This window comes from Erythrolamprus reginae, chromosome 2, assembly GCF_031021105.1.
Source record: "Erythrolamprus reginae isolate rEryReg1 chromosome 2, rEryReg1.hap1, whole genome shotgun sequence".
Taxonomy (NCBI): domain Eukaryota; kingdom Metazoa; phylum Chordata; class Lepidosauria; order Squamata; family Dipsadidae; genus Erythrolamprus; species Erythrolamprus reginae.
In genome coordinates this window covers 185,188,686-185,210,789 of record NC_091951.1, presented here as the reverse complement: position 1 = coordinate 185,210,789, position 22,104 = coordinate 185,188,686, and the positions used below count along the sequence as shown (strand labels likewise).

General features: G+C 39.6%; 1 protein-coding gene and 1 pseudogene across 5 annotated transcripts in view; one reads left to right on the top strand and one right to left on the bottom strand.

Moving 5' to 3' along the window:
• Nucleotides 1–22,104, bottom strand: part of VDR (vitamin D receptor) — a 116,806-nt gene that overhangs the window by 19,696 nt on the left and 75,006 nt on the right. The gene's annotated exons all lie outside the window — the stretch shown is intronic.
• LOC139161527 (large ribosomal subunit protein eL42-like) lies at nt 9,877–10,221 on the top strand (annotated as a pseudogene).

Below are 22,104 nucleotides of genomic sequence, written 5' to 3'. Positions count from 1 at the left end.
ATAACCAACACTTTGAATTGTGCCTGGAATTGTTTATTGGGACAAGAGTGATTTAATAGCTAGCAAATGTTTGAAGGAAGACATGGAAATGGAAGACATGCCAGCTGGATTACAGTTCAGCAGGTGATCTTCAAAAATTCTGATTTTAAAACTCTCTTTAAAGAACTCTCTGGCTCACAGTCACTTTCTTCCAAAAAGATGTTTGCATACTTGCTGGGGACATGAAACCAGATGTACTGTTTAGAAGACCTCATACAGATGAATAGATCTTACTGCCATTTAAAAATACAGGGCCAACAGTTTTTCTTTGTGTGGTTGTGCATTACAGCCATTTTGGGGACTGGAGGAATAGCACAGGTCACATCCTCATCAAAAACAATTTGGAGGCTATCTGGAATGCTGCTGAATGAATGCGTTTTGTGACACCAATCCTCCACAAGCTGTCTGTGCAACATGTCAACGCACAGGAAAGGGCTGCTTTGGTGGACTATAGTCCTTTCCCTATATGTTGGTTATGACCTATAAAGCCCTTCATGGCACCGGACCTGATTATCTCAGGGACCGCCTTCTGCTGCATAAATCCCAGCGACCAGTTAGGTCCCACAGAGTGGGTCTTCTCCGGGTCCCGTCAAGTAAACAATGTCGCTTGGCGGGACCCAGGGGAAGAGCCTTCTCTGTGGCAGCCCCGGCCCTCTGGAACCAACTCCCCCCAGAGATTAGAATTGCCTTCACCCTCCTTGCCTTTCGTAAGCTGATTAAAACCCACCTCTGCCGCCAGGCATGGGGGAATTGAGATACTCTTTCCCCCTAGGCCTTTACAATTTTATGCATGGTATATCTGTATGTATGTTTGGTTTTTATAATAATGGTTTTTTAACTGTTTTTAGTATTGGATTATTATTATATGCTGTTTTATTACTGTTGTTAGCCGCCCCGAGTCTGCGGAGAGGGGCGGCATACAAATCCAATAAATAAATACAAATCCAATAAATAAATTTACAATTAACCGCAGCACAGCCTCTGGGAATATGTTCCCAGGATGTTCCCGCACATTTAGTCCCAATAGACAAGGTTATATTGCCCAATGTGTTAAAGATGTGTTTTCTTTCTTACTTCGAAGACCATCCAAGGGAAGCCTCAAGGTATGTAGACTCTCTTAGCCTTGGAGGGAACATAGATGAGGGGCTGTTGTTGGGAACAGAGGTGAAAGAGGTGGACAATGAGGGCAATAAATACCACCCCGGGCAGTACAGTTTTCTATCAGCTAAAAGAATTGTGACGAGCCCGGCAGAAGCCTTCATTTCCTGACTATGTTGCTGAAAGTTCAGAAATGACAGTCTGCAAGCAAGTGAATATTTTGACAGGTTTTCAGCTTATTCTGGCAATGCTGTAGACACAGTGCTGGCAGAAACCTCACTTTTATACAAGGTATTGATGCATTGCGTTGACAAGCTCCCAGTCCTGCATGTTTGGCAAATAGAGACAAAAGCCAACTTCAGAAAATGAAAGACAGAAGCCAAATTCCTCTAAAATACAATTTTTAAAAATAAGAGAAACGTGTGATCAAGTGTGAAGAATCAGAACTACATCTTAAGTTCCAGTTGAGCAGATTTATTGCTCAAAAAAAATCTGATTAACTAATGGGCAGCACTAAATTGATGCTGCCATCCGGCTCTTTACCCCCAGGCTTTGCCTCGTTCTCCCCTACACATGTATTCCAATAGTATCCAAAACTTTTATTCCTCTTTTCTTTTTCCAAAATATCACAATAAAATTGCCAACACTGATTTATCATTACTTATAACCAGTGAAGGGCTCCATTTACCTTTTCTTTCTGGTACTGGGTTTCCGAGGCCGGTGGGTGGACACACTCAACATGTGTGCGCGCCCCGCAGGGGACTTAAATTTTGCACATGTATCTGAAGCGAAATCTCTCACGCAGGCAAGATTTTGGCAATTTTTGCATTTTGTTTTGCTTCCTAGCAAAACAAAATTGCCAAAATCTTGAGCATCCTTGCGTGAGATTTGTGTCGGGCGCACCTCCGCCCATGCCAAATTCCGGAGTCCACTAAAAAGTCCTAAGGGATCAGTGATCCCATTCATAATGGGTGGGGCCCATTACTACTTATAACTGTCCCCAGTCCCAGGCAGCACGCATCAAACAAAGCAAAATCATTATTTATTTTATTTATTTATTTCATTGGATTTGTATGCCGCCCCTCTCCATGGACTCGGGGCGGCTAGCAACAGTGACAAAAACAGAATGTAAAAATCCAATACTAAAACAGCTAAAAACCCTTGTTATAAAACCAATCATACATACAAACATACCATGCATAAATTGTAGAAGCCTAGGGGGAAAGATTATCTTAGTTCCCCCATGCCTGATGGCAGAAGTGGGTTTTGAGGAGCTTACGAAAGGCAAGGAGGGTGGGAGCTATTTTAATCTCTGGGGGGAGTTGGTTCCAGAGGGCCGGGGCCGCCACAGAGAAGGCTCTTCCCCTGGGCCTCGCCAACCGACATTGTTTAGTTGACGGGACCCGGAGAAGGCCCACTCTGTGGGACCTAACTGGTCGCTGGGATTCGTGCGGCAGAAGGCGGTCCCTGAGATAATCTGGCCCGTTGCCATGAAGGGCTTTATAGGTTACAACCAACACTTTGAATTGTGACCGGAAACTGATCGGCAACCAATGCAGACTGCGGAGTGTTGGTGTGACACGGGCATATTTAGGGAAGCCCATGATTGCTCTCGCAGCTGCATTCTGCACGATCTGAAGTTTCCGAACACTTTTCAAAAGTAGCCCCATGTAGAGCGTTACAGTAGTCGAGCCTCGAGGTGATGAGGGCATGAGTGACTGTGAGCAGTGACTCCCGGTCCAAGTAGGGTCGCAACTGGTGCACAAGGCGAACCTGGGCAAACGCCCCCCTCGCCACAGCTGAAAGATGTTTCTCTAATGTGAGCTGTGGATCGAGGAGGATGCCCAAGTTGCGGACCCTCTCTGAGGGGGTCAATGACTGCCCCCCCAGGGTAATGGATGGACAGATGGAATTGTTCTTGGGAGGCAAAACTCACAGCCACTCTGTCTTATCAGGGTAGAGTTTGAGTCATTACCATTATCATCCAGAATACTCATCAAAAACAAAAGATAGCCGGGGGGGGGGGGGGGGAGCAAGGATAAAATCCAAAATAAATCCATGATAGGCACCAACAGTCATCTGAGACGGCAATAAAATATCTTTTAGAGAAGTCTAGCCAAGTAAGACTTTTCATGCATCAGGCTTTGTGATAATCTCTTTCTGTCCATTCATCCATCCATCTACCAGCACATGGACATTACTATATCTTGTATACTAAATGATAGAGATGACTTAGATTTCAAGGATGGTTGGGGGTGAAATACAACATGGTAGCCCCATATGAGAAAGATGAGATTTGGAACATGGAAAATTATGGGCAGGTGTGGGGATTTCCTATCTCAACTTATCTATTGACATCTTTGAGAAGTTTCAATACCTGGATTTTTTAAATTGTTTTAAAAAAAGACCCATGACACATAATGAGAAAGATTACAAAGCACCCTGAATACTAAAAGCAGTACAGAGGTCACCTTGCAATTTAGGATGTATAAGCAGAGCTGAGTAAGCACAGGGCTGTAATACAAACTAGTCCCCAGTTTGCACGCAATAGCTGCATGTCTTATTCTGGCGCGTAGGACGAGGTGTTGAGAAAGATCTCTACTATTGTGAGGAAGAGGAGTCTGTCTGCAACTTTCCTCTTCTTATGACAACCCTAATCCTGAAAGAATTCTTGCAACGAAGCCTCTACCTTGCTTCTTTTAAGTATAAGGCTTACTATAAAGAACTGTTCTCAAACATTATGGACCCAGTACCCTTTATATTCTTGAAAAAGGATTGATGATCACAAAGAGCTTTGGTTTACGTGGGTTATATCTATTAATATGTATTGGGTTAGAAACAGAAACCAAGAGGTTTTAAAATATTTATTTATTTCACTTTGTAGACCCTCTGAAAAAAATTCTGGGGGAAACTTTGAGAACCACTGCTATAAAGAATGGTACAATGTCACAAATGGCCAGGTGTTATTTGTTTAATTAGTCTTTGATGGAGACCCAATCCCAAATTTCTCAATGGCATACAAAATCAAGCAAACAACAAACAAATTCCAACATCTGGAGCTTCCATAGTTATACTGTCCAGCATCAGGGGCAGTTGCAGGAATGTGAATTGTGTTCTTTCTTGGTTGGTCCATACGGTTCCCCTTTCTCTATGGGGAAAGAACCTTTGGTTGGATCTAACTGAGCCCACGGGACATTCTTATTTCAGAACCGATTGCTTCAGAACCTATTTCTAAACAATGGCCGTATAGTTTAAACCGGACGCTGGCTGGGGAATTCTGGGAGTTGAAGTCCAAATATCTTCAAGTTGCCAAGGTTGGGAAACACTGGTTTAAACTAGCAGGAGCTTTTTCTTAGAACCGCTGTAACTGGATGTTTGAAATGTGGAAACGGAGGTGTGAGATGAAGGAGGCCCTTAGATTCAGTCTGCAGAGCTACTTTTTCTCCTGTCTGTCCTCCTCTCCTTCCCAGCTGTCCATAAAACACTGGCTAGAGACATTGCTGTGTTGGCACTCTTGTGTAAAGCCTATTTCAATGCCATCCTTATCACCTCTTATCTTCTCCCTTCCAGTTTATGGCACCATCAAAAGAAGTCCAGTAACTTTTAGATCAGAGATCCATACATCTTGTACTCTCCAGAGCAGCAATGTGTATACAGGAAAAAGAGCACAGGGTGAAAGGGCATTAGTCTGGCTCCTTGATTTAGAATTTATTTCATATCGTAGGGGGACTGGAAGACCAACCTGTTTTCTAGTCAACAGGCTGTTTACCAAGAAGCTTCTCAAGAGACTTTTTCTCTGAATCAGACAATATTATTTACAGGAAACTTGCACAATACTGTCGTGTGCATCGAACATTTCTAAAGGAAGTGAATGTGAAGCATTAGGTGCCTGAGAAATCAATGCCACATCCGGAGGGCTATTCCTTACTGTCACAATTTCTTCCCATTAAACTCAGATATTTTTCTGTACACTTCCTAAGATCCGTCAGGTAGTCAAATCACTTTGATTTTTTTAAAAAACAACACACAATCACAATGGAACTGAAAACTTTAAAAGAAAGAAAAATTGCCCACTTTGGATAAAAGCCTTTCTTAGCATTCTCTTGCTTTCCACGAAATACCTATTGTTCTCAATAAGGTAAATTATAGAACAAATGCACTTTGAAGTTTCAGTTTAGACAAATAAAATCAGATCATGTGGAAGTACTATATAGGATGGGGAAAAGAGCGAATGTTTACTTTTTCTGATTCACGCTGATCTATTTACTTTTCTTCTTATTACAGTTCTATGTGCCATTTACAGAGGATATTGCCTGAGGGATAACAAACATCAATTTGCCTTTTAGCTGAAGAGGAATAAATGCTATTATGGAAGACTGCACCTTTCCCACACTCTACATGCATTTTGTTGGCATGTAGAAGATTGCTATGGAGTTGGTTGCAAGGGGAGACTAGTTTGGGATATTATGAATAAATGCATTAGGAAGCCTCAACAGCTTTCTCTTCCCTTTTTCAACAGTTCTGTGCTACACAACGAATCCTGGGAAAGCAGCATTCTAGCAGGCGTTATGTACTACAGCACCCCAGAAAAAATTGGAGGAATAGCAAGACCACAACATTTCTTTTGCAGATGTTTTAGTGTCATAGAGCCGGGATGGCGCAGCAGGTAGAGTGCAGTACTGCAGGCCACTGAAGCTGACTGTAGATCTGTAGGTCAGCGGTTCAAATCTCATCACCAGCTCAAGGTTGACTCAGCCTTCCATCCTTCCGAGGTGGGTAAAATGAGGACCCGGATTGTGGGGGCAATAGCCTTGCTCTGTTAAAAAAGTGCTTTTGCTAACATGTTGTAAGCCGCCCTGAGTCTAAGGAGAAGGGTGGCATAAAAAACAAATAAATAAATAAATTGAGCACTCTGGGAAAAACAGATGCCTGCCAATACAGATCAGCTCCCTAGTTGCGGTTTAATTGTAATTTTAAGAAATGCTTCACTTTAATCAGTGCTTGCTGATACCCCAATATTTCCGGATTGATAGGAGGGATGGTTAAGAAATCACTACTTGAAAGTGCTCCTTATGACTAAAACCTTCAAAGGTTTGAGTAAGTTAGGCAGCAAAGAAGAAAACTATTTTAGCATCATGAAAGGAGTACAGTTGGAGCAGTAATAAATGGGGAGGGTGACCAGAATTCAGGTTTATTTTATACAATCCTTGACACTGGAAGAGAATGCAAGTTTATTATAATGACTGAAGTAAGTAGTAGTTTATTTTGGAACCAACTGATGCTGTCATTTCATATATGACCTAAAGCCAGGTCACATGAATATTTATATATCCTGAAATCTGGTCTGCCATAAACCAAACCGAGCCGAACCAAACCAAACTGTACCAAACCGAACCAAGCCAAGCCAGATAATGAGTGGTTATGTTTACAAGGATATTCACTATGCCAAAAATCACTTGGCTTCACTGGTCTCATCATAGTTTTTAAAATGATCATATGCATTATCTATTAATAGTTTTTCTGATTTAGATTCACATCCAATTTAAGGAAGGAGGGGGAACCTTCTAATAAAAATTCAACAACAGATTGCTGTGTTACCACATCAGCTGCTCCGACTCCAGAGGGGCGGCATACAAATCTAATAAATAATAATAATACCATTGATTGAGCTGTGGTGGTTCAGTGCTTAGAAGGTAGAAGTACAAGCTAATTCACTGCTTACTCCAGGAGTTTGGGGCAATATGATGACTCTGTAAACCGCTTAGGGAGGGCTGTAAAGAACTGTGAAATGGTATATATGTCTAAGTGCTATTGCTGCCTCAGAGAGGGGCAGCATACAAATCTAATAAATTATTATTATTATTATTATTATTATTATTATTATTATTATTATTATGGATCTATATACTGCACGAGTCAAAAAGAAGGCCGTGTAAATATTTAGGGACCCCTAGCATCCTGGACATAAATTGTTTCAACTCCTACCCTCAAAACGTTGCTATAGAACACTACACACCAAGACAACTAGATACAAGAACAGTTTTTCCCCGAACACCATCACTCTGCTAAACAAATAATAGCCTCACCACTCTCAAACTATTCACTAAGGCTGCATTACCCATCTCCTCCCACTTATGACTATATGGCTGTAACCTGTTGCTTGTATCTTTACGATTTATATTAATATTGATTGTTTCCTGATTGCTTATTTGTACCCTATGAAATGTATACTTTATGTACACTGAGAGCATATGCACCAAAGATAAATTCCTTGTTTGTCCAATCACACTTCTATTCTTTTCTATTCTATTGCTACATGGCCTACGAAAACCACAGTCAGAGGATGATTAACAGTTATACAGTATCTATTGCATGCTACTTACTGATACATATTATTTCCAAATTCATATGTCTGCACATTTTGTTTATGGAAATGACATTTCCTTGAAGCCTGAATCTTAGCTGAAATCTTAGGGCCTTTTCCCATTGTTGAGCAGAAGGGTGGAGTAGATAGTTGAGTGGGCTGAGAATTATAATGGCATGGAATTTGGCATCTTAGTTGTCCATCTCTATCCTGCCAGTATTTCTTCTGTCCTCTAAAACTGCAACTCACTTGACTTTCCATCAAGGTAATAAGTTAAAAAAAAGCCTAATAGATTTTTAGTTGCCTTGAGGCTTCCAATTGATTGTTAAAATGGAAAGGCTCTACGTGTGAGCTCACTATACAATCTATGGAAAAAGAACAGACTTCCTTATGACATCCCTGGGTAGGGCACCTAAGAATTCAATATCGATTGTCACACCTGAGAATTGTAGTTTTAAAAAAATCTGGTGTGGAAGAAAGCCCTACATTCTTTACATATTTTATTCTCAGGAAACTTTGAAAACTTTAAAGATATTGATCTTTCTTGTGCTGGTATTACCCTACTGTATGCCAATTCATTAAGGGAAGGAGAAGAATCCAATTTTCCCTAATATTTAACACAGGAAATTCCGGTTGTACTGAAGATTAATGGTGTTTACTCAATATTCAACATGTATACAGGGGAATCCTATGTATATTTACTCCAAAATATTATGATCGGTGAATTTTGCTCTCTACTGAGTCTGTTCAGGGGTCACTACTGCAATATTTATGTTGTTGCTTTCACAACTGTTCAACATTGCAAACAATAAAGTACAAGCAGAACAGAAAGGCTTTGTACAGGTAGTCCTTGACTTACCATGCTTTGTTTAGTGACCGTTCAAAGTTACAAAGGCCCTGAAAAAATTGACTTATGACCATTTTTCACCCTTACAACCCTTGCCATATCCCCCTGGTCACATGGATCAAAATTTAGCTGCCTGGCAACTGGTTCATATTTATGGCGGTTGCAGTGTCCCAGGGTCATGTGATCACCTTTTGCGACCTTCTGACAAGCAAAGTCAATGTGGAAGCCAAATTCGCTTAACAACCGTGTTACTAACTGAACAAACCACAGCGATTCACTTAGCAACGGTAGCAAAAAAGGATGCAAAGTGGGGCAAAATTTGCTTAACAAATGTCTCACTGCAGTTATTAGGTTAGTAACACAGCAACATAGGTCAAGGACTACTGAAAGAGTAGTAGATCCTTGGAACAAACTTCCAGCAGACGTGGTTGGTAAATCCACAGTAACTGAATTTAAACATGCCTGGGATAAACATCCAGCCATCCTAAGATAAAATACAGAAAATAGTATAAGGGCAGACTAGATGGACCATGAGGTCTTTTTCTGCCGTCAGTCTTCTATGTTTCTATGTTTCTATGTATATAAATTATGCACTACTGGATTTTCACCCCATTGTTTTTGCACTACCAGCCCTTGTAAATAAAGTTATTTTGGAAAGCTTTCTTTAAAAAAAAGTTACAAATTGCCAACACCCTGGAAAAAGAAATCCTAGCTGATAAAATTTCATTTGTTAAAATACTGGTAACCTTAAAAAAAAAACCACTCAAACATTAGCAAATCACAAGGGAAACATTCATCTTATGACCGAGGGCTGTTGGTTGTTGTTTTTCCCCCCCAGACGCTGGACAGAAAGAACATTTTACGGTTAAGGTGGAGTTTGGAATGAGAGGTCTGGCAAGAAAAAAATAGAAGCCAGGTCATTTGTTGCTGTGGCATAACTGGGTGAAGCAAGCATTCTGCAGCCTGCAGCTACATCGGCCGAGGGTTATTTGGCCGCTAGTGTTTTTCCAATACAAACGTTACACAACTCTGTACATTCTTGAAAGTGATCTACAGATTAGGGTAGTATCTAACTGTGTCTTTCCAGACTAGGAGGTGGTCTGAATACTAACACACACACCTCTTCCAAGTTGGAATGATATTATTATACAAGCATTATTTTTTAAAGATATGCCTTCAAAATCAACCAACTAAGTGATGGTGAACCCTTTTTTCCCTTGGGTGCTAAAAATGGGCGCACATGCACTATTGCGTGTGCGTGAGTGCCCATACCCATAATGCAATGCCCCTTCTGCACGTCCCGCCCCCTCCATGGGTGACCCCCAGTTTTGGCCTCACCTCTCAAAACAGCAGTGGGAGAGGGGAAAAGCCTCTTTTCCCAAACAGAGCTGGGGGGGGGGAGAGAAAAAGCCTCCCATCCCCAAAGGGAGCTGTGAGAGGCGGGAAGCCTTGCATGCCCAGAGATGTGGGAAGACATGGGTCACAGAAAGTGAGGAGAAAACTTCCGCTTCTGGGAAGAAGTTTTCTCTGGGCGCCACTAACGTTGGCAAGATGGTGAACGTCCCGAAAACCCACAGGACTTCCTGCAAGAAATGTGGCAAGCATCAGCCTCACAAAGCCACCCAATACAAGAAAGGTGAAGAGTCTTTGTATGCACAAGGAAAGCGGAGATATGACCATAAGCGCAGTGGCTATGGAGGTCAGACAAAACTCATTTTTTTGCAAGAAGGCAAAGACCACAGAGAAGATTGTGCTGAGACTGGAGTGCGTGGAGCCCAACTGTAGGTCAAAGAGGATGCTGGCCATTAAGAGGTGGAAGCACTTCGAGTTAGGAGGAGACAGTAAGAGAAAGGGCCAGGCCATCCAGTTCTAGATATTCTTTGGTATGGAACCCATTAAAATTCTGGCAGAAAGAAAGAAAGAAAGAAAGAAAGAAGGAAGGAAGGAAGGAAGGAAGGAAGGAAGGAAGGAAGGAAGGAAGGAAGGAAGCAAGCATGAGCTTGTCTGACCCGAAAATCAGCTGGCTGGTGGGAGGCACTTGTACATGCACGGTGGAAGCGAGCTGGTCAATGGCTCGCGTACCTGCAGAAAAGATTCTATTTGTGGCACCCGTGCCATCGGTTAGCCATCACGTAACTAAGACATTGGCATAATAAAGCACCAAAAGTGCTTTTAACATTTATGAAAGAAAGAAAAAAGAATGAAAGAAAGAAAGAAAGAAAAAGGGAGAGAGGAACGAAAGAAAGAAAGAAAAAGAAAGAAAGAAAGAAAGGAGGAATGAAAGAAAGAAAAAGAAAGAAAGAAAGAAAGAAGGGAGGAATGAAAGAAAGAAAAAGAAAGAAAGAAAGAAAAAGAAAGAAAGAAAGAAAGAAGGGAGGAATGAAAGAAAGAAAAAGAAAGAAAGAAAGAAAGAAAGAAAGAAAGAGGAAAAAAAGGACTCTCTTAACTGCTGAAAAATAACAGCAGTTCCAGTAGACACATTTATATTTAGAGTGTTACTCAACTGCTGAACTTCCTAAGAATCACTTTTGTTAACTGGAAACTAGGAAATCCAGATCTTTTAAAAAAAGTGTTATTTATGGCTAACTCAACATTGAAGCTAGAATCAAAATGCAAAGAATGCAAAGTAAAAAAAGAACATAGGAATTAATACTTTTGGAACATATATTCTGGAAGAATATCTGCTTCAATTGGAGTTCTAAATCGGGTGAAAGAGTTTCTCTTTTTTTCTCTGCTAAAACTATGCTACTTTGGGAGGGATTAAACCTTCACACTAAGCATATTATTTTGTTCAAAATAATTTGCTGGATAAACTGTGGCCACAAATTATAGTTACATTACAGATTTAATTTGTATCTATTTTTGACACAGTGTAGTAGATTCACACAACAATGTCAAAAATAAACAAATAACATCATATAACCTAATTAGGTGTGAAACCAGAGTTTATGCCACTGCCTCCCTGGGGCAGCTGGGAAAAGTCTTCTTGACCTTGGGAATTTCCACAGATCTGTAACCTTTAAAAAAGGCTTAAAATATAAAATGGTAAATTCTATTTTTCTTAAAAATGTAGATGCACTACTCATAAGCTACATGGCTGCACAAACCTAATTACTGAGCTAGGTAGGAAAAAAACTTGAGGACTTGTGTCAGAAGAAATGAAAGAAGATCGCAGAGATAGGCAGAGAAATTTTAAATCATATGATGAAGTACGTGACATAAGTACTCTATACTTATTTTAAATGTTGTTTTAAACCCAAAGCACTGAATTTGCTGCGTATAGCATGAATAAATATTGGATTTTTAAAAATGTTGGAGAGTAGATTTGCTTGAATATTTATTATGATTAAGGCTAAAATAAATTAGCAAACCTTTGTCCCTTGCTTCAATATTCCGATATGTAGCAAACTAAAAAAAGGGGGTGGGGTGGTATTTTGATTCAACCGGAGGAGTGAGGTGGACCAATGTATACTGTAGTTTGATATTTTTATTCTTTATTCTTCTTGGGGGATTCAGTCCACCCTGCCCTTCCCAAACAATGAAGCTACATGTATCTTATGAGGATCGTTACAGAAGAACTTATACTGAGCATTCTGCAAAATCAAATGAATTGATCTATGAAAGATCAAAATTAAATTGCTCATCAGCTAACATTTATTGATGTATCTCTAAGGCCTTTGGTCAAATATATGAAGCTTAAATGAAGCTCACTCTTTCTGAGCTCGTCCCAAAGATCCAATAACGATATTTAATTAATTATTTTATTTATTTACAGTATTTTAGAAACATAGAAACATAGAAGACTGACGGCAGAAAAAGACCTCATGGTCCATCTAGTCTGCCCTTATACTATTTCCTGTATTTTATCTTACAATGGATTTATGTTTATCCCAGGCATGTTTAAATTCGGTTACTGTGGATTTACCAACCACGTCTGCTGGAAGTTTGTTCCAAGGATCTACTACTCTTTCAGTAAAATAATATTTTCTCATGTTGCCTTTGATCTTTCCCCCAACTAACTTCAGATTGTGTCCCCTTGTTCTTGTGTTCACTTTCCTTTTAAAAAAAACTTCCCTCCTGAACCCTATTTAACCCTTTAACATATTTAAATGTTTCGATCATGTCCCCCCTTTTCCTTCTGTCTTCCAGACTATACAGATTGAGTTCATTAAGTCTTTCCTGATACGTTTTATACTTAAGACCTTCCACCATTCTTGTAGCCCGTCTTTGGACCCGTTCAATTTTGTCAATATCTTTTTGTAGGTGAGGTCTCCAGAACTGAACACAGTACTCCAAATGTGGTCTTTTATTTATTTATTTTATTTATTTATTTTGTCCAATACACAATACATATTGAAGAGAATAGACATGAAGTATTATATATAAAGAAAAGATATAAAAATAGAGGAGAAGATATATGAGGGAAGAAAAGATATATGATATATGAGATAAGGAGAGACAATTGGACAGGGGACAAAAGGCACACTAGTGCACTTATGTACGCCCCTTACTGACCTCTTAGGAACCTGGAGAGGTCAATCGTGGATAGTCTAAGGGAGAAATGTTGGGGGTTAGGGGTTGACACTACTGAGTCCGGTAATGAGTTCCACGCTTCGACAACTCAATTGCTAAAGTCATATTTTTTACAGTCAAGCTTGGACTGTATGAACTCTTCAGGTCTCTATCAACATATAGAGCAGGAGTGTCAAATTTACATCCTCACAATAGCATCACATGACATAGTGGGACTTTCTCCCCTTCCGCTAAAACAGAGGTAGGAATGGCCAGAGTGTGACTGGCTTAGAATTTTAAATCCCTAGTCTATAGAAATAAGCTAATATTTTAAAGTCTATTTGAAATAATCCCAAACATCTCTTCCCAGACATAGTTTATTTATTTATTTATTTATTTATTTATTTATTTATTTATTTATTTATTTATTTATTTATTTATTTATTTATTGGATTTGTATGCTGCCCCTCTCCGGAGATAGTTGGCCAAAGGAGCACATTTTATCAGAGTAACAAGACTGGGTTTGTTTGGTTTTTTTTTTTTTTGGTTTTTTTAAAAAACCCTTTTTTATACCATTGATGAAAATTCCAAATTCTTTCTGTATAGCAAACACACACGCACACACAAACGTACTCCTTTACTTTTAGGGAAGGTGATGTTATTTCCCCCCAAAAAGTCACATTTTAAAATTTGTAAAAATAGATAAATTTTGTGGACAATGCTGGAAAGTTGTGCACTAATACCAAGTGTAGGAAATGAATCATTCACTGCACATGCAGTGCTGTGTGGAGGAAAATTAGAATAGATATACTTTCAGATTAATGCAGATACTACTACAGTTAGACACCTGGATTAAAAGGCCCCCATCTTCTAACTCTGAGGTTGGCTTTTATGATACCTGTAGCTTGTTAGGCACCTGCTACTCTCTTCAGATGTGACTACTATTCGTGGCTGTCTGCCAGAAACCATTGCATAAGTAGCTAGAGCAATCTGGGGATGCTTGTCAGGCTCACAAGTGCTTTGCATTTCCTAACTATCTCTTCCAACATAATAGAACTGAGTCTCAAGAGAGCATTGAGACATGGAATTTGGCATGCTGGGCGTGCAATTTTTCTCAGTTTATTTCCGTGCAATCATTGCATGATTTTCCAGAAAGAAAGCTACAGCATTCTTCTCTAATGATTTTAAGGAATCAGACAAAAATTCTGAGATATTTCTAAAGAATGCATTTGCACAATGGCAGGTAAAAGCAGCAAACGCCTTTCCTATTATTGCCAAGAACAAACCTAGTTACCTCCATTGAGTCACTAGGACCAGAGCTTGATTTGAGGAGACATTTAATTTATCATAGGGAATAACAATCCTTCACTGAACAAATTCAACTGCCAAATGCTTAGTTTGTTCATGCTTAGATTATGAGTTACTTCATTTGGATTTGCATTTCTATCCATCTAAAGACCATATTTTCACAGTAACAAAAACCACTTGCTTCCATTTTTGTCTAGAGCAGTGTTTCCCAACCTTGGCAACTTGAAGATATCTGGACTTCAACTCCCAGAATTCCCCAGCCAGCATTCGCTGGCTGGGGAATTCTGGGAGTTGAAGTCCAGATATCTTCAAGTTGCCAAGGTTGGGAAACACTGGTCTAGAGAATGGAAAAGGTGTAATCATCAGAAGTCAAGAAATGAAAGAAGACTGTTCTGCTTAATGTATATACCTCATCTCCCACTCTGTCACAAAGCACTGTGCGGGTGGAACACAATGAGAAATATACATCAAAGCAAGGTCAAATCTGTGCAATATGGATTGTCAATGGGCGTTTCTACCTTTAGCTTACCAAAAAAGAGTTGGCAGCACTAGGAAATATATTTCAATTACATCAACGGAACAGATTCATGGCTGTTCTAAAGAAACCCAGAGCAGGATTGTGATACGCCCTAAATATAGAGGCATTTTAAAATTTAAATAACACAGCTAGTCTTCCACTTGTAACAGTTTGCTTAGTGGGTGTTCAAAGATACAACAGCACTGAAAAAAATGACTTATGACTATTTTTCACACTTATGACTGTTCAAACATCCCCATGGTCACATAATCAAAATTCAGATGCTTGGCAACTGGTTCCTACTTATAACAGTTGCAGTGTCCCAGGATCATGTGATCACTTTGTACAACCTTCTGAGGAGCAAAGTCAATGGGGAAGCCAGGTTCACTTAACAACTGGCATTGGACCAGAGTACCTCCGGAACCGCCGGCTACCGCACGAATCCCAGCAACCTATAAGGTCCCACAGAGTTGGCCTTTTCCGGGGCCCGCCAAACAATGTCGTTTGTGGCGGCCCCGACCCTCTGGAACCAACTCCCCCTGGAGATTAGAACTGCCCCCACCCTTCCTGTCTTTCGTAAGCTACTTAAGACTCACTTATACCCCCAGGCTTTTTTTAATACTTTGTTTTATGTTTGGTATGAATGTCCTGTTTGGTTTTTTTAAATAATGATAGGGTTTTATATGTTTTTAATATTAGATTTGTTCAGGGTTTTATATGTTTTTAATATTAGATTTGTTCAGGATTTTATATGTTTTTAATATTAGATTTGTTCCACTGCTATATTGCTTTTATTGCTGTTGTGAGCTGCCCTGAGTCTTCGGAGGGGCGGCATACAAATCTAATAAATAAATAAATAAAATAAATAAATAAATTGTGTTACCAACTTAACAACTGCAGTGATTCACTTAACAGCTCTGGCAAGAAAAGAATTAAAATGGGGCAAAATTCAGTTAACATTATTTTCACTTAGCAACATAAATTTTGGGCTCAATTGTGGTCACAGGTAGAGATTTTCACATAGTTACAATGTTATTACACAGTGACAGATATTTTAATACATGTGGTTGTTTTTCATTCAAGGAAGGAAGCTCAAAGATTATTCTATGTATATTTAAATATGTTGTCCTCTCAAAGAATTGTATTTATCATGGTGTTGGTTTGCCTATAGATAATGGATAATGGATGCAGGAAGGAAGAAACCCATTGAGTATTTATTGTACATAGAACTGGCTTAATCAATGAAATAAAACAAAAGGGTGGAGATACTATTAGATTTTTGCATGAAAAAGGAAAAGACAGATGTGGCATTCATTTTCCCAAGCTAACATCTAGGCAATGAGGCATGTGTTCTGAATTTAGTAAACAATAAAGTCAGTCAGAATTATTATGTAACTTATTAGAAAGAAAGAACCTGGAGTAACTGCATAGATACATATTCAAATAGGCCCTTTCCAGTATGGTTGCAGGAATAAATGCCCTCTGTACTCACTGGTGTTCTTATCCTATGTTAACCATGAACATGGGATTGGTGCTGTGGTGAAATCCTTTTTTTTTTTTACTACAGGTTCTGTCGATATGGCTTGAGGAGTTTGGTGTGGCTTGGTGGATGTGGCAGGGGAAGGATATTGCAAAATCCCCAATCCCTCCCCACTCCCGGGGAAGGATATTGCAAAATCTCCATTCCCACCCCACTCTAGGGCCAGCCAGAGGTGGTATTTGCTGGTTCTCTGAACTACTCAAAATTTCCTTTACTGATTCTCTAGAACCTGCTGAATTTTACCCCTGGAATGGTGGGATCTAATACTAATCTGATCTAATGACCCACTTTCATATACGTAAATTTTAACCCAACGCATTAACATCATTTGGAAAGCAATGTTATTGCCCAAACTATATATGACATTGCACTGGTTAATAATATGAGGGAATTGATCAGGGTCTTGCTTACATCAGAGGTGGTAGAGAAATTTAGCCCTGTGCTCAGTGACAACTTCTTGACATGAATTGTGTATTACCTTCCGGTGAAGGATTTTCTTGAATGGAAAGAGGAAAGGATTAAATTCTTCATCCATATCTGGGATTCTTATAAATGATCAATGCTTTCCCCTTCCCAGACGATACTATTAATATAAGCAGGTTCTCCTCATATTTTAAAATGTGCATGTTCCATTGTTCCAATTCTGTTTTGGCCAGGCAGCCTTCACAAATGCAAATGCATATTTACCAAGGAAGTGCTTCTTGATGTTGCAATTTTTGCAGACAGTTCCTACAAGATTTCCTTTAAGAACGATTTCACCATAATTTAAGCAGAATCTGATGTCTTCCCATTGCTTAGCAGCTTGATGTTAACCGTATGCAGGCTGCAAAGTTGCAAGGAAGTGAACAGTGGGCTTCTTCTAAGAAAAATTGTGCAAAGGGATATATTTTTCTTACTTCCTGCCAAAATAAGACACCCACTAAAGTATTTTACTGGAATCAGTAGCCTTTTTAGGGAATGATGAGAAATCTGGGGGGAGAGGGAGGGGGGAGAAGAAGAGCAGCCAGAATTCAGAAGCTCTGTGTAGCTTTTCAAATGCAGTGGGGGCACAAGTTTCCCTTGCTTTATAAGGCAACCAGTATTTGGATTCATGGTCAATTTCCAACAATTCTCCATGTCTAAAGATGTATCTGTAACAGGGCCACTACCAGAACCATGCAAGAATTTTTAAAATTCCCATTCACCAGCCACAAAGACAAGTGTCCTCCCCCTCTCAAAAAAAAGCAGGAACCCATGGCCAGAGGTCTTCAAACTTGGCAGCTTTAAGACTTGTGGACTTCAACTCCCAGAATTCTCCAGCCGGCATGGCTGGCTGGAGAATTCTGGGAGTTGAAGTCCACAAGTCTTAAAGTTGCCAAGTTTGAAGACCTCTGCATGGTACCAACATGGTTTGCTAAAAATAAGCAAACAATCAAACCAATTGTTTATATCAAACTGCACCTATTTCTCAGTGGCTTTCCACTGATTTTGAACAGCATGATTTCTACGATTATAGAAAGGGGTTCAGCAGTTATAGGAAGCAAGTAGGTAGTCCATTCTTTCTCTCTCCTCTAATCTTGCATCCTGTGGCTAAAATGATTCTCCTGGTGCTCATTGTATGATGCTCTTTCTTAAATCACTACACAGTAATCTCCTGCCCTCTTACGGATTAATCACAATCTAAATACACCAGGATTCTGGTGCATGACATGGGGCCTTCATTAGATCATATTGCAATAAGTAGAAGTTACAGGGGTAGTAAATCTTGCTGAGAGTAATTGGAAACTTTGCCAATATTTTGGATGACACTGCAGAAAAATAAATCTTCTTTCAAATGGCCTTCAGACTATTCTTTTCTTGCCTGCCACCATAAATTGTTGTTTGCCTGCAGTTTCTGTCCACTTATCATGTGTTTAAAAGAGCGTAAAAGATAAGAAACTGAACAGCTTGGGGTAGATTGAGAGATATCAGAAATTTGCAACATAAACATCTCTATATTTGTACAACAAAAATAAGCACAGGTTAGTCTGAAAAGATACCCCATTCTGATTACATTATTTATGCTAAATTTTTCCATTCTCAAATAAAGGATACCTTCAGTTTTGAGAAAATACTTTGTATACATCCCTAAATAGTGTACTGAATGTATGTATTAACAGGTAGGTCTTCCACTTACAACCATTTGAACTTATAACTTTGAAAAAGCAACTTATGGCCTTTTTTTAAACCTATGACTATTGCAGCATCCTCACGGTCACATGGTCAAAATTTGGATAATTGGAAACTGGCATGTACTTATGACAGTTGCATTATCCCAGGGTCATGTAATCACCTTTTGCAACCTTCTGAAAAGTAAAATCAATGGGGAAGTCAGATTCATTTGATAACTGTATCAGTGTTCCTTCTCATTTTTTGGGGTGGGTGGGAGGAAAAGTATAGTGTCTGAGCGGCAGTCCCTTTGGGACTGGACGGCACAGAAATAATAAATAAATAAATAAATAAATAAACAAACAAACAAACAAACGAACAAGCAAACAAACAAAAAACCCACCCTGTTTTGCCTCAGAGAATTTCAAAATAAAATACTGTACTGTGTGTCTATAACAGTGAGCTCATAATAGGGCAACTCTATCAATATCAAAATGCCACTTAAATAGTTGAGCTAGTTTCAAACTAGATTTTGATTTTCTTTCTCTCTTCCTTACTCCCATTCTTTTTCTTTCTCTTTTCCTTCCTCTCTTTTTTCTATCTGTTTCTCTCTTCCTCTCTTTCTCTCTCTCTCCTTCCCTCTCACTCTTTCCCTCTCGGCTTCTGGGCAGGTTTGGAAAACTCTGAATTGATGATGATTTTTAAGTGAGCGATTGCTCACTGCTCAGCTTAGAGGGAACTATGAACTGTATTACTTAAAAACTCAGGGATTCACTTTACAACTGTGGCAAGAAAGGCTGTAAGAACTGCCTAACAAACTGTCTTGTTTAGCAATAGAAACCTTGGACTTAATTGTGGTTGTAAGTTAAGGACTACCTATATATTCTTATAGTGAAGTACTTCAACAAAGTTGTAACTTTATAATTTGCCTTGATTGAGAAGTTGAAATTTGTCTTGATTGAGAAGTTAAAATCAAAAGAGACATTTCTGTATAGTACTTATTCTTAATCTACTCTACTCTAGTCCATGAAACTATTGGGTTGGGGTTTTTTAGATTCTTCCTCTCTTATTGAAATATCCTGTCCAAGGGCCTTTCCCCACTGCTGAGTGAAAAGCTCCCTACCCGTTCTTGAGTCAGCAGAAATACCATAGTGGCGTGAATGTATTGTCTCCGTTACAAATCACACACTCTCTCTGTTCCTATTCACTACTGAACGATACTGTCCTGATTAAATACTTCCAGGGCATGTTAAACAAAACTATTGGTTTAACAGACACCCAATTCCCAAACTGTGGGAAAATATCCACCAATCGCTACAGTGAAGGAGAATCAGGGCAAAGCTTCATATTCAGCAGTGTTTCCCTTTGTAGGCAACTTAACAATGATCCACCAGCTGAAGGAATGACACTTGGGCAGATTGGCTAGAGGTATGGCCAGCTTGTCCTACACCCCTCCCTCCCACCCCCACCCCCGGTAAAAGAGGATGGCTTGCTCAGGGGACATAAAGCATGGGCTTCCTACACCCTCCATTCCTAGGACTCCTTTGGCAATTCACACAAACATGCTAAATAGACCAGAAGCAGCTCTGGTCAACTCCCTCTGATTCCAGGGGGGGGGGGGGGGGGGCAGAAGAAATAACTTGAATGTGATTTCATTCTTATGCAGTACAAGACTCTGCTTGGAAGTGAATGAAGTGGCTTTTTTGGTTCAACATTGGACAGGATGACAGAGGCCCAGCTTTTTAAACTTCATAGCACTAGTGGCACCACAAAGCTAAACCTCCCTGCTTTTAGTGAGACTTTCTGGTATATGAAAAAAATGGAATAGCTCTTCCCATCATGAAACACACACAGGGCAAAGCAATGCACTTGGACATTATTCTTAACTATCCTGTGCAGAAGCATTAATGGAAACTGCCTTTGGTCACATTTGAAGAAATATGTTGCAATGTGGTTTTGCTTGTTTGTTTGTTCTGTTTTTAGCCTTCAAGACAGTTTTTAATTCTTGGTGATTGCCTGAACTGATCCCTGCAGTCTTTTAAAGCAAGATTTTCAGAAGTGGTTTGCCCTTGACTGCTTTCTAGGGCTAAGAGTAAGAGATTGGCCCAAAACTAGAATTCCTAGTCTTCTTGTTTGCACCCTGGTACTTTAACCCCTACACTAATAATAATAACAGAGTTGGAAGGGATCTTGGAGGTCTTCTAGTCCATCCCTAAGTTTGGGCAGGAAACCCTATACCATTTGGGACAAATGGTTATCCAACATCTTCTTAAAAACTTCCAGTATTGAAGCATTCACTAAATCCGCTCTAAGACAGATATCAGAATCCTAAAAAAACCATAACTGTTTCTTCCCTTGGTGAATAGCTAAAGAGGTTCAGAAAATAAGCTTGAAAGCCAGTAGAAGTATAGAATTAAACAACAACTGGTGGGTTGTAGTAGTTTAAGTGATGGACTGACACCGGGGAGATCCAGTTTCTAATCTACCTTCTACAGAAGCAACCTGGGTGAGTCAGTTACTCTCTTGCAGCCCAACTTTCTCCACAGGGTAGTTATTTGGCGGGAGGAGGGAAGAAAGTACAATACAGTGTTCCATCGATTTTCGCGGGGGATGCGTTCCGAGACTGCCCGCAAAAGTCGAATTTCCGCGAAGTAGAGATGCGGAAGTAAATACACTATTTTTGGCTATGAACAGTATCACAAACCTTCCCTTAACACTTTAAACCCCTAAAGTGCAATTTCCCATTCCCTTAGCAACCATTTAGATCATTACTCACCATGTTTATTTATTAAAGTTTATTAAAAAATTTTTTTATTAAAGTTGGATGAAAGTTTGCCGATGACATATGACATCATTGGGCGGGAAAAACCGTGGTATAGGGGGAAAACCCGCAAAGTATTTTTTAATTAATATTTTTGAAAAACCGTGGTATAGACTTTTCGCGAAGTTCGAACCCGCAAAAATCGAGGGAACACTGTACTACATATGCCACACAGCTCTAAATAAAAATACAAATCTAACAAATTATCTATTTTATATTCAATTGCTAGATATTGTTCAGTTACTTATGCACCTTCTCAGAAACCGTCAAGAGCTATATTTTGTGAAGATTGATTTAAATCAGATAAGTCCAGTAATCAGTAAGAGCTATGGGACAAATGTGATTTGACAGTCATATGGTTATCACCATAATGAATGTGCTACGATAATTTATACAAGCTACCTTCAGAAAAATTGAGTCTCCAGCCATGCAAAGCTGTGCAGGTGCTGTATCTATGATAAGAAGGTAAGGGTTATCGCACGAATTATTGCAACAAAAATAAAAACAATGTCTCAGGTGCTCTGCAGAATGTACTTTTGTTGCTATTTTGTCATTTTTCTATTTCACTTGTATTGTGTGATGAAATGATTAGTTCTCCTTCAAAAGAGCCTCCAATTTTTAGGAGTAACTTCTGAGATCTAATACTTCGCACAGTCACCTGATTGCAATTCAGGCAATGGGCAGCTGGCTTGCATTTACAACTGGTTGCGGCATCCTGCAGTCACTTTTATCTTTCAAAGATCTCTGGCCCTTGGGTTAGGGAAGCTTAGCAAGCCGCTTTGTTGCTGGGCCATGGAGCACAACCCCAGAAACAGCTGCTACTCCCCATGCTGAAATGGCACCTGGTTCACAGTGGCTCCCACAGCCCAGGAATAGTGAGGGATGATGTGGCTCCCCAAGGTGAGGTCCAGAGCTGAAGAGATCTTTACAA